Genomic DNA, 13,506 nt, shown 5'->3' with positions numbered 1-13,506 from the left:
TCATCTTTTATTTGCACATGGATTTGAGTAAATTTGTTAATGTGAGAACTTCAGAACTGATCAAATCGATGTTGACTTGGCAGGAAAAGTATGTAAAAATCTCAGGGAAAATACAGGTGATTATAGATTAACCATAGTTGTCATTGTATTTGTGGCTCTGCTCAAGAGCATAGAAGAGCCTGTTAATGATGCATCTTCATTTCTATAAGCATTATTTTTAGGTGTTGCATTTTCTTTTTTTTTTTTTTACTTGGATAAAAACACTTAATATCCTCCTGCTGCGTGATGAATTTTGAATTCACATCTTCACACGTTTACCGTGTTACCTCTCCTTTGTGTATCTTCAGTAAAGGAAGAGTTGAAAACGTGCCTGACAGACCAAAGCAAGCAGGGAAATACGTTTACTGAAGAAAGAGGGACAGAAAAAAGGCATCTGTGTAAAAGAACAGGCAGAAAGAGGGGCTTCTGTAACTGTAGGCCACTACCAACCATTCTGGCCTGATACACAACTAGTTTCAGAGAGGACGTTTTCTCAGTGATGTGCAATGAAAGGACATGGGGCAACGGGTGCAAGCTGGAGCATAGGAGGTTCCACGTTAACATACAGAAAAACTTTTTCACTGTGAGGGTGACAGAGCACTGGAACAGGCTGCCCAGAGAGGTTGTGGAGTCTCCTTCTCTGGAGACATTCAAAACCCGCCTGGACACGTTCCTGCGTGACCTGCTGTAGGTGGTCCTGCTCTGGCAGGGGGGTTGGATTAGGTCATCTTTCAAGGTCCCTTCCAACCCCGAACATTGATTCTGTGAAGGAAAAACAGCTCTTTCTCGTTAAAAATGAACAGCAGAAAGGTCAGGGGGAAGACAGAAAACTTGCGTTACTATGTAACACAAAAAGTAGCATTGAGAGCATGTAACACCTCCATGTTTCCCCTAGATATCTATCAGGGAGACACAAAACGAGTCAACGTTATCTCCATTTGTTGCATCAGCCTTCATTTCTTACTTCAAAGTTATCTCCCTTCTAGGAATTAAATTGACTGCTCAGAACCTGCCTGAGAATTTGAGCAAATAAGCAACGTTTTATGTATAAAAAGATCAAGGGGTTTTTTTCTCCCCTATTTTCCCAAGCATAATGCAGAAAACAGTATGAACTTCTGTAATGTTAACTTCTAATAATTAAATATATGTGGCTATTGCCTCAAGTTTTAATTTGTGTGTGCTGTTCAATTGATGAAATAGAATCAGAAATTATGCAAAAAAGAAAAAATCTAGCTGCTTACCTCAAGAGACACGCAAATTAGTGACACTCAATTAATTTTCATTAAAGAACAACTTGGGCTATTTAATAAGCTGTAAGAGCTTCAACCTACTGCAGCTAGGGAAAGAAGCAGCACCACAGCAAAGCAGGCAGGCAGTCAAAATCTCTCCAGATGGGAAAAAAAGGGCACTTGAGCAGCCGCCCTTCTTGGTAAAAAGCAGCTTCAGGAATGATTTCACAACTTTCAGGCCCTATTGCACATGCTAAAGCATTACAGGGAATACTTTTATTTGTGGGTATTCTCACTCTGATTACAGGATCAGAGACTGTTTTTCCTCTCCTTACTGGGAGGGACAGAAGAAAGTTATGCCTCAGGTATCTGCCCTTGTGCACGCAGAATGGAGACTATTCGGCACTCCCTTGGAAAGTCTGTATTGCTCTGACATCCTTGATCTCAAAGAGCCAACAAATCTCTAGACAAAAAGGTCTCTTAAGAGCCCATTGTGCAACCTAGTGTTACATTAAAAGGACCCACAGAAAGCAAAATCTATATATAACACTCCACCAAACAGGCTTGCTGAGCAGCCGCTTGTGAGGCATTTGCTACAGCCATCTTCTCAGTCCAAAATCCATTGCAGCACCTTCTTAATTAAAATTCTTGTCCCAGCATAACCCAAGAAATTACCCCAAAGTGCCAAGACTGCCATGAATGTTTGCAAGCCAGGCATGACTGCTGGTTTCCTCAATACGCTAGGCATGCTGAGGTGGGTAACAAGTTCACCAACAATGAAACGTCACTCGCAGCCCACTCACAGCAAGGTGGTGGAGGTGGAAATTAAAACAGGCCATGTCCTTTTTGCTCATAGGATGGCAGCAAGGCCAGAAGTACTGCAGCCTTTTGGCAAGTGTCATGTAAGGAGAGGGGTGTCCCTTGCAGTGTGCTCCCACATGAAAGATATAAAGGGGGAGGTCACCACCCCTGATTGTGCACAACTATGTACTCTCAAATCCTTGCACAAATTCCCTTACCTTGCTGACACCTAGCTGGAAAAGCATCACCCAAATTACCACCATAACCTCAGGATGAGCCTAAAGATCAGCTGCAACGTTACTAGTGAAACCATTCCTTCTGTGGCTCCCGCCTGCTCTGCGTCGTACATTTGGCCAAGCAGAAGCAAAGGATGGAGGATGCCAGAAGGACAGCTAAGCTTGAGTTTATGTGCCATGGAAGCCAAGCTCTCCTGTGTGCCAGGGCTATGCCATAAGCGACCATCTGCACCCAAACTACTCCACTACTAGACTGTCTCTGCCCTATTTGCCTTCCTAGCGTCAAGGAACCTGCAGATGAAGGCTTCAGCTTTAGTGCCTTGCTTAGTTTTTCAAGTGACGGAGACAAAGTTGTCATTTTCAGCACCGTTTCTTCTCATCTTCTCCAGCTTTGTTCGGATGATGTTTTCTCACATGATCAGTGAAGCACCTGCACTTCCATGCTCCCCCAGTCCACAGACGCCACAGCATTACTTTGCAAGTTCACTCACCACCTGCAAGCAGCAAGGAAGAGATCCTACAGAGGACAAACAGCCTAAAGACAGCTCTCAGGAGGGAGCCCACAAGGGAAATCAGTGGAGAAACACCTAAGAAAGGCAGACAGAGGCTCAGCAGCTTTTGGTCATGCACAGACAAAGTCCCAGGGGAGGCTGTCACCCTAGTTGATGGAGCATCCTTCAGCCACCAGAAGTCCTAACAAATTCTGCTTATCACATACCAAATGCATTAAGATTGGTACCTTTGAAAATTAAATATTCCAAAAATGAACATACGTAATACCTTTGGCATCAGCCTGCAAAGATATCAGCTCCAATACTGAACTGCCCCAACAAGCAGTTCCAGCTTATCTACCTCACCTTTCACCCATGGCTTTTCACAAATAGTTTTGAAACCCATGTATAAGCCAAGTCTGGATCTGCAGCCCTAAAAATTTCACTCATGAGACATCAAACCAGAAATAAACTACAAAAACAAAGCACAGTATGTTGGAAGCACCAGAGATACAGGCTGGTAGGGCACTAGCTGCTGGCATAAGCAATCAGGCCTTTTAACAAGAGCAGGAAACGTTTTTTCCTCTCCTTGTTCTAGAATTCTAACATGTAGGATCATCCCCAACTTTCAAAAAGCTGTTGGAGATAAACAAAAGCTCCCAAAGTGACAACAAATCAGCCACAGAAACCTCCAGCGATGGCAACACCCACTGCTGTTGGGGACTGCTACAGCCAGCCAGAAACTTTAAGTTCAAAACCAGTTTGCCAAGATTTCACAATGGGAGAAATGAGCCCAAGCCCGGAACAAGCTTTGCACCTACATGGGTCTTTGCATCTTTAAAGCACGGTCCAGAAGTCAGGAAAACAAAACACTGTGCTCTATTCTAAAATGAGAGGAGGGAGAAGAGAAGAAGAATATCATAGTAATCAGTAATCAGCATCTTCTGATCACTGAGGCAGGACATATACTAATCTTCAGCTTAAGTGCTCAAACATCTTTGCATCCTTCTGTAGCTCACCAGCAGACAGCAGAACAAGGGCATAGCGGGAGCTTTTAACAAGCTGCTGTCTTCACAACCATCTTCTCCTCTAAGGACAATTTAACAGCCACCTTCGGTGCTCCACACAATTCCCACCAATGGGCACACGCGCTGCCCCCTGCCCACCTACCCACTTCTCATATTGCTTCAGAGCTCACTTTAAACAACCCAGATCTGGGATTTCCAGGTTGGTTTTTTGAATCACTCTGCCTCAGTGACAAAACTGCTAAATGCTCACCATCAGGCTCTTACTTTCCTACACACCTCTGGCCTGTAACTAACAGTTCTGAAGGTTCCCAGTACAACTGGTCCAGCCATTGGGATGGCACCCCACAGAGCAAGCCCATATGTAGCAAATCCCCATAATCATTAGGGAAATGGTAATACTGAAAAATGTACCACCACACAGCCACTTCTTTCACTCTCCTTTTTAGAGTGGGTACAAACATTTGTCCTGTCCTCCGAGCACCCCTCAACACCCAGATCTCTAAACACAGTTCCGACAGGGGTCCTTGATTTTTCTTGCTCACCTCTTTATTATTTCTCTTTTTCCTTATTCGGGTTTCTCTTTTTTTTTTTCCCCCTTTGCCTGCCTTTAAAAACATACAGTGCCTTACAGATTTCTATGCAGTCCTGCAGAGGCCAGAGCAACCTCAGCTCTCTTTTGCAGACAGGCTGTATACTCTCCTTGCCTTTGTATGCCACAGCCACAAGAGCAACAACGGGTGATGCAACCAGGACAGCAAAGGATTTCACTCCAAGGAACAGGCAACTCAAAGTGGACTACAAACCCAAGCCCCCACCCAGCTGGGGCAGATGTGAGGCTCCAAACCACCATCTGAATGGCTCGATGTCCCAGTGAGGATGCTGGGCTGTACGTGCAGCTTCACCTAGTGAGCTAGCATGGAGATGTTCAAGCAAGAGCCGCTTTCACAGCAGAGGAGCTGGCATTCCTCTCAGGATACAGACACACAGGTTGAGGTTTTGGAGACGCAATGCAGAGACTGTGCAGGTGGTGGAGCAAAAAGTCATTGGGCAAACGCAGAATGAGAACTGAAAGGACTTTTATGTGTCCGAAGGCTGCTGGCACCACCTCATCTGTATGTTGGATCTCAGCAGGACAGTGTAAAATATACCCCTACCAAGGCTTGGATAACACTCTACAAAGAAAGGAGTATGTGTCAGGAAAATGGTAGCAGAAATAGCCAGCAATTTCTGTCTGACTGACTTTCCACAGCTAGCCAGGGCAGCTTGTAGATCTAAACATAGAGGAGCTCAGCCAAAGCAAGTCTTTGACACTGCAGTTTGCTCTGCTCATAAAAGTGTGCTGTTTTCTTTGCACTCACCTTGAATGATGAATTAGGAACAACCAACTTTACAAACTTCTTTGGAAGCAAGGCAAGAGTTCATATCATTTTGTGGTGTGTCATATTGCCGTAAAGATATTTATTTATTGTGTGTAATTTTCTGCTACAGATCCATTGCCTTTGCCCTATGTGATTTCCCAAGCAATCACACAGTGATAGGACTGTGAAGTCTCTATCACAGACTTTGGCCCATATCCCTGCCTTGTCCCCTTTACAATACTGGAATAAATATCTTAGTTCCTGAAATTACCCAAAGGCTCATTTTCACAGACTCGCTTTCTCTACAGACTACAAATCTGGGAACTCAGGCGAAGAGATTAAAAGCCACATATGTCTTCTTCCAGAAGCAGGTTAGCACAGAAAAAAGGCATAAGATAGCCAGCCTGGTATCTTTGTAGATAAAACTGTCACCAAAGCAGTCACAATCAAGGAGTCAACAGAGGTTAAGGAAAGGCCAAGGAAACCCAGCCTTTCTAGGGCCAGGTGGTGTTACAGCTGGACAAGCATAGGCAGATAGCAAAGTTGGCTCCTATCATGGCATTTTGATGTCTAAGTTCATCCTAATCCTCTTACAAAGAAACCAGCACTGCACAAGAGCAGCTCCTACCCATCACTCCCCCTGCCTCCAAACTCCAGGCAATTAGGAACATGAGCTCTCTAGCACCAACTTTCACCTGTCTTTACTCTTATTTAGGATCTGCAATACACCACTGAATTTTATCACTTTTGCCCCATGCCGTTTCCTAGTGTACTTTGTTACACAGGTTATCACGCAAGCCATCTAACCAAGGCAGATGTATGCTGCCACCAACTAGGATAAACGACCATTCCTACAGGAAACCATGTTAAGGAAAACTTTTGCAAGACTTTAGGTTTGGTGAACTTTATCTCAAGTTTGTAACTTTTAGAATAATGTAGAGAAGTCCTTTTACCATTCTCCTGGAAAAGGCGTCCTTAATTACAGGCAATAAGCTTTTAAAAAAATAGGGTGTCATTATTTACTAGTTGTGAAACCTGTTGGGTGCTTTATCCAAACACACCAATTTTCTACATGAAGATGCATATTCCATACAAGGAAATACCAGAAAATAATGTTTCTTTTCCACTTAGCCGTTTCCTTCAAGTCACTAAGAAAATGCCCAAGCCTACACTGCCAGGAGTCCCTTGGCAAACAACAGCAAGTGATACCTCCTCCCATGAACCTCAAACATCAACTGAATCACTGGAACAAAGGAGGAACAAGCAGAGGGCAATGAGAACAAGCACATCTTCGGCACTTGCAACCCAGTGGAGCTGACTAAACAACTGCATCGCTCCTGGCAGCCATCACGAGGGAGAGGAGACATACTGAATGTCCAACGTTCTACCAGGACATTTCATAAAGGGCCGTGGTTATGTCTCGATACACAATTGTCCATTAGCTCACCCCTTGTCCAGCAGGAACATAGATGAGACTAGCAGTTCAGTGGTTCACATCAGCTCAACTCCCTAAACAGAGCATACATGGGCAGTGGAGGGCCCTGCATTTGTAAGTCTTGGATGGCATTAGACTGAGCATGTACCTCCTCAAGGTGTGCTTCAGAGACCCCCTCTCCCTCCCTCGTAGTCCACCTTTAAAAAGCCATTAGAAGTTAAAAGAATACAGCGCGCTGAACCAAAGCGATGACTATAAGACATGTTCTGCTTGCTGAAAAGACACCAAGAGTCTTGACTGAACAGCAGCTTTCCTGCTCTGAGAATTCAGTTCTACTCAGGCTTCAGCAGAGCCCTTCAACTGGAGTTACACTGCTGATCCAGCCCCTCAACCCCTGTTGTCAGTATAAAAAAAAGGAAGATGGAGAAAGATGACAATTTTGTTTATTTGTTCACCCTGCTTTGTTGCAGTAACATGACCTATCTTTCCATAGGTCTCTGTGGAGATGTTGGCTCAGACCTCAGCACATCTCCACTCCAGGCAATGGGAAGCAGTGGACACTTCCATTCTCCTCCTACGCAAAAGCCACCCTCTGCTCAGCTTTTATGAAGTATCTACATGGATTTAGCCATTCTCCCGTTACGCTTCCCTGACTTGAAGGAAAACCTTCTGTCCCACCCCTCCTCCAGGAACCTTCTCTCACCCCAAGTCCAACATCATGCACAGCCACTGGACTTGCACAGTAAGCAAGCTGAGGTCTTTTTGTGCTGGCCTTGAGCTACTGTTTTATGTCATCATCAGAGAAAACAGAATTTGGAGCACTGGGGGCAGCTGGTAGCAAACAGGTAACCTGGTCTGTCAGATTGAACCTCTTGGGAAGAGCCTCAGGACATAAAGAAAAGTGTCTTTCTCAAAATGGGTTAACAGCCTTTTAATTTTCAGCAGGATCAAGTGTCAGTTGACATTCATGCTTTGGCAAACTAAGTGGCCCAAATAACCACGAAACAGTTAAGAACAACCTGAAAGCTCTCCATTGTCATACGGGATGGAAACAATTTCTCCATTTCTTTCATTTACCATGAGAGCTGTTTCCTCCTTTTTAGTTTTCTGATCTAAAGGCTGCACATCAGAGCTTAAGAAGTAGGTCACATGAGCCTTTGCAGTTAATTTTGTCTTGCCTCATTCAGCTGGAAGCCTGCAGCTCAAAGCACCACCTCCAGACTTGGCTTTTACACCCATCTTGAGCCCCACGCTGAAAGCTGCTTTGAATCAGCAGATGTAGCACCTTCTGGAATAAATCTAAAAAGGACTTTACCTTATCAAGAACCCATTTGATTTACCACCTCTTTCCTGTCTGACCAGTGACAAAGGACACACGGGCACAGGACAGTCAGGCCAGGCCATGCTGGAAGTGACATTCACCACCAATTTTGCACAGCAAGGTTTTAAAAGCAAAAAGCATGGAAATGGAGAAAGGGGAGATCTGCTGCAGGGCACCACAGGAGTACCAATTGCACCTGACCTCAGCCCCTGAAGAACACAGACAGAGGGGGAAACATTCTGATATTAGCTGTTGAGGCATTGGATAATCAGTCCCTGAGGAGCTTAGCTGTAAACCCAAACATCCAGGCTGATGAATTCAGGGCAGAACCTGTGTTCCCTACACAGGAAAGGCAAACCATTCTCAGAACAGCCCTGTGATTCTGGGTTATGTGAAATGAAATCTGAACCCCAAAAGCTTTCCCTGCAAAGCCAAGCCACAGCAGGACTTTACATATGCTTCATGCTTGAGAGGGATGGAAGCACAAGGCCCCAGGCACTGGGTTTTATACAGCAGTACTGGATCATAAGAGCAGCAGACATGCAGGCAAAGAAAGAAATGCAGAACATAATTAGTAACACTTTATATAATAAACAAATTTGTTATAAGCAAATCCATGAGCAAGAAGTTACCTGTGGCACCTGATGAAAGTTTTCTGTAGCAGAAGATGAAAGCCAGAGCACAAAACCTTCACAGGGCCATAGAAAACAGCCCTCAAACAACCAAATAAATATAAAAACCTCACTTGCATAATGATTAACCTTCCCAAGAGGGAATGTAGGAGAAATCTCACTGCCAGCAAGCCATTTGTTAAGACCTCACCTGGAAAACCAAGTACAATTGTAGTCATTTATGTTCAAAAGAACTGAAGTGAAACAACAGCCAGTACACAGAAGAAATAAGTCAGGTGAGGAAGAGAGTCAGGAGAAGAGATTAAGAGGGATCAACTTATCAGATCTGGCAAAGCCAAGACTGAAATTAGATGCAAGTGGCATCTCCAAAGGTATCAGGCAGGTCAATAAGCATATGTTGGAACACAGAATTTGGATACAAATGCCAAATATAAAGTTATAGGCTGGAGATCAAAAGACAAAGGTTTTCAAATCCCTCTTTTGGCAGATATACCAGAAACTAACACCTTAGGGGTTTGTTTTTTAAAAATCAATAGATGGATACGGTTGTGAAAGACATTCTGTAGAATGGCGGCTTCAGAGGACACGTGACAGCCTACAGTATCTCCTCCCCTGAAATGTAAGGACAATTGCAGGGTGTCCCTTCGACCAGAACTTTGTCCATCTGACTAAGAGTCATCATTCACTTCCGTAAGCTGAGCACTAGTGCTTCACATGCATTAAATAAAATACACCTAATTAAAAGCATTAAAATAAATAAGCACAATAGAGTGGTCAGAAAGAATTAAGAGCCCTTTCCCTGTGCTTTGGCCAGAACCAGCTGGCCAAACCATCTCCTAAGCGATTACAGATACGCTGCTTGACTTTAATTTCCAGAAAAACACCAGAACAATGATCAAACTCTTTGTAGGTATGCAGAAGCCAGCACTGAGATTAGTAATAGCTTGCATCAGCTGCCCAACGCCAATCACACTGCAAACAAGCCAGTGTTGCTCTACAGCAGAAATGAAACCTGGGGATGCCAGACCATGACAAGGGCTAGGAAAGCTTTCGGCTGCTGTTTCAGATGTCACAGCTAGTGGTGCCAACACCCATAAAAAAGTCTGCAAAGTCCTACCAGGGTCAGATCCAAGCCCAGAACTATTAAATACCTGTCCAATACACGGAGAATGAGGGGAAAAAACAGTGCTTACTGAATTTGCAGTCAGCAAATGCGCTGAACGATAGATGAGAATAACAAATGCCCTTGACAAACCATCAGCAGGACAGAGCATGCCATAGAGAGCAGGGCAACGGAGTAGAGGACCTCTCAAAAACCTCTTTCTATGTTATCTTCCTATAATGCCACGCTTTGAAGCTGTGCAACTGATGGTTTAAAAATATTCCCTCTACCATTCACCTCTCATAAATCTATTCAAATGAGCCAAATATTCATCAAAAATTACCATCATTAAAAATATAGGATATTGTAAATTCCTAAATATTAGAATACAAAGTTATTCCAATTCTTACAGGTATTTTTACATAACCATGGGGGGGGGGGGGGGGGGGGTTAAGTGTGAAATAAAAATCTAGAAAGCTTAACAAGAATTACCATTTCATCCCTTCAAGTCAATGGTGCACTCTCACCTTGTGTGCAAGTCTGGGCCAGTAAATGTCTTTATAGGCACAGGGTAAAACCAAGCCAAAAATAAAAATAGCAATGATAACAAATAAGCCAGATGGGCCTCTCCAATCTGAGGAGAAGAAAATACAAGTCATAAGTAGCACAGGTAGGATGCAAAGAGATCAAGTGTTTAACTCCTCTCCCAGTAAAAATGCTCCAAGGAATCAGACGAACCGCTGGTGTTCAGGAAAACACAGCACTGAAACAAGATCCACATCACGCAGCATGACTGAACTGCTCCAGAGCACATGCCAGGCTTCAACATTTGCATACGCTAAGTAACTACTAACTGAGTATGTCAGAAAGCTCTTGATTTTAAGATCGCAGCTCCTGGAAACGTGACTGAATTTCCAGTCTAGCAGGTGGCAGGCTCAAATGAAACGAAAGCCGGCCTTCACAAAGCCTACATCTGACCTCTAACATCTGCCACCTCCCATCGCAAGGTAAATCTAAGGCTTTGGGTTCGGAAAGCAACAGGAGAGCTGTGTAGAAGAGAAATTAAGAGACACATACAGAACTAAACATAAACCTAAACCCACTTTCCTTAACTCAAGAAAACCCTGTAGCCACAAACAGCTGGTAATCAGGAGTGTATGGGGAAGTACGTGCTCTATCCCTACACGTTTGCTTAGGCACCACATCCTACCAAAAGCCAGATGTCACCAGGCTAAAGGACCTTCAGCCTGATCCATCCTGGTTCCTCTTTCTGGGGTGCATACCCTGCTTCCCCGGATCAGCTGGCTGGGCACTTTCTGTTTCTCTAAGAGGTTCAGGATTTGACATCACATCCAGCATTTGAGAGCTGCAGGTCACTAGCGTGGAAAAGTCTGCAGAGCTTTTCTGGCCCCTAATAATAATGATAATAATCCGTAATTCAGATAGCTCCTTCCATCCTAGTCCTTCAACAATAATCCCTTCCCCCAATGCCAGTTACTTGTTTTTGTTAATTAAATACAGTAAGAGGTATGCTCCCACCTTTCAACAGAACGTCAAAAAAAATGCTTGCTTCAAACCGTTTTTCAAAGGAATTGTTAAAAAAAAAAATCCACCACCATAAAGACAATATGCTGTCAGCCTGAACCTTCCCGCCTCCTGTCGATTTTAAGTAAAAATATCTCTTTAAAATATTGAACTAAGTTGGAAAAAAAACCGTAAATGCAGATTAACCTAGATATAATCTTCATTTTCTACTTCTGCAAGCAAACAAGGGAGAGGAAAAAAGCCGCACAGCCTTTACAAACAACTACCTGTATCAGATCTGGAAGCAGAACCTAGCTCTGGCCTGGCATATATTTCACAGTCAATGAAAAAGCTCTTCAAAAACTTTGTCAACATCAGAAACACAGCAATTTTAAAATAGCTTTCTACTTACTGGACCACAAACCCTGAGAAATTGGGCAGAAAAAGAGCACTCAAAAGCTGAACTGGATGCACAGGAGTTGCTGAGCCTTCATGATGAAGCTGAATTTGAAGGTGGCAGCACATCAAAGACAAAATGCACCCACACCCCCATCAGTTAAAGCCGCACAAAAAAACAGATGGGGCTTTTAAACCAAAGAAACCCGCTACGCCATGCACAAAAGCAAAGCATGGCTTCACCATCACACGATGACATGGGTGAAAAAAGTGTGGCTGGCCTCAAGACAACAAATTCATAGGAAGGGTGGGGGAAAAAAAAAAAAAAAAAATCTTCCCAGAAACCTTCAACAAAGTTATGGGTAAACCCTGGCTCGCCTGGTCCCAGCGTCATGCTTTGGTGAGCTCACCAATGCGTACTGTTTGCATTTGTACATAATTCTTCTTCTGATGGTCCTGTACTGACTACCCTTCAAAGACTGCAGAGGACATGAGAGACCTCCACTCCAGTCCAGTAAGGCCAGTCCTTAGGATGGCTAGGTTTGAAATGACTCTGACAATCAGAAGAAACAGTCTATTGCTTAAAGCCCAAGGAAGCAAGAATTTAACAATTCAACAATAAACCATTATTTCTGCCATACCAGCAACAGGAAACTAACATCTGATAATACTAACTTCCTTTTGAAGAGTTAGACAACTAACAAAATGACTATTTAATATATTATACATCTAAAAAAAAGGGGGGGGGGGGTGATCATGTGCTTCCCCTAGAAGGTTATACATTGCTTTGGTATCTTAATTTTAGAGACACATCACTCCTTTTCCTACAACTATACAGTTGAGGGGGTGGGGTGGGGTGTTTGTTTCAAACAAAACAGCACCAGTTGTTTTCTATTTGAAACTGCCTTACAGACTAATACTTCTGAAAATGAAGAAACAGCCCTTGATCAAAGATGACGTTGCTCCAGTCACAGCACACTTACAAAGGCACTGCATCCTCAGCACGAGCACACTGCAAACAAAGCTTCGTTTTCATGTACAGGAAATCAGAAAATTAACAAACTGAGTAGCTAATGGATACTCAATAACGAGGCTCTATTGCTTAATACCTACAAGAAATGACAGGTTAGAAAGTATCGCATGATGTATGTTTCTAATTCTTTATCAAATTAGCCATGTCAGTCTCTTCTTGAGAGAGTGACAATGTTTAGAAAAATACTACATCAGATTCTGGACTGTACAAAACCACGTGTGTAACCCTCACTCCACGTCAAAATGCAGGACATTTCCAGACATTTTCCATACCATAGCAATATCTGCAAAAACCCTGTCAGGAAACTATCACTGTTTTTAAAACCAGGGCTCCTGGAAACAAGAGTAAATTTTCACTCACCTCAAAATGTGAGAGTAAAAACCTAATTAAGGCATTTTATACTAACCACCAAGCAATTTGACAACTTTAATCAGAGACAGCAATGCAACCTACCAAATGTATTTGGAAGCAGAACACAGCCACAATACTAAAGATCATGTCACTATTACTCATAATACAGAGATGAAGAAAGGGTCCAGTTTTATTTCACAGCACTAAAAATCCACAATAAGTTCTCAAAATTCATCATTAGTACCATATTATTACAAACTTGCATTGCATCCAGCAATTCGACAGCTTGCTGCTAGCCAGAATTATAGCAGCAGTACTTACTAGGAGGAAAAAATTAATTTGCCGGAAAGTTTAGTTAAGCTTTAGACATTTAACAAAAGAAAATACATTTCAAAGTATTGAAGGCCAGCATCCAAGGACACTGTCAGTGTTTTTCATCAACGAAAGCTTCCAGTTTGAGAAAGGCTGCAAACAACATCCTCAACGGATGACTGAGATGAGGTGTTTCACCTAGAGCCACGTGAAGGAAG

The sequence above is a fragment of the Leptosomus discolor genome, chromosome 6 (genome assembly GCF_034619465.1).
Source record: "Leptosomus discolor isolate bLepDis1 chromosome 6, bLepDis1.hap2, whole genome shotgun sequence".
In the NCBI taxonomy this organism is placed as follows: Eukaryota; Metazoa; Chordata; class Aves; order Leptosomiformes; family Leptosomidae; genus Leptosomus; species Leptosomus discolor.
The sequence above is the reverse complement of the archived record's forward strand: the minus strand, read 5'-3'. Positions refer to the sequence as shown.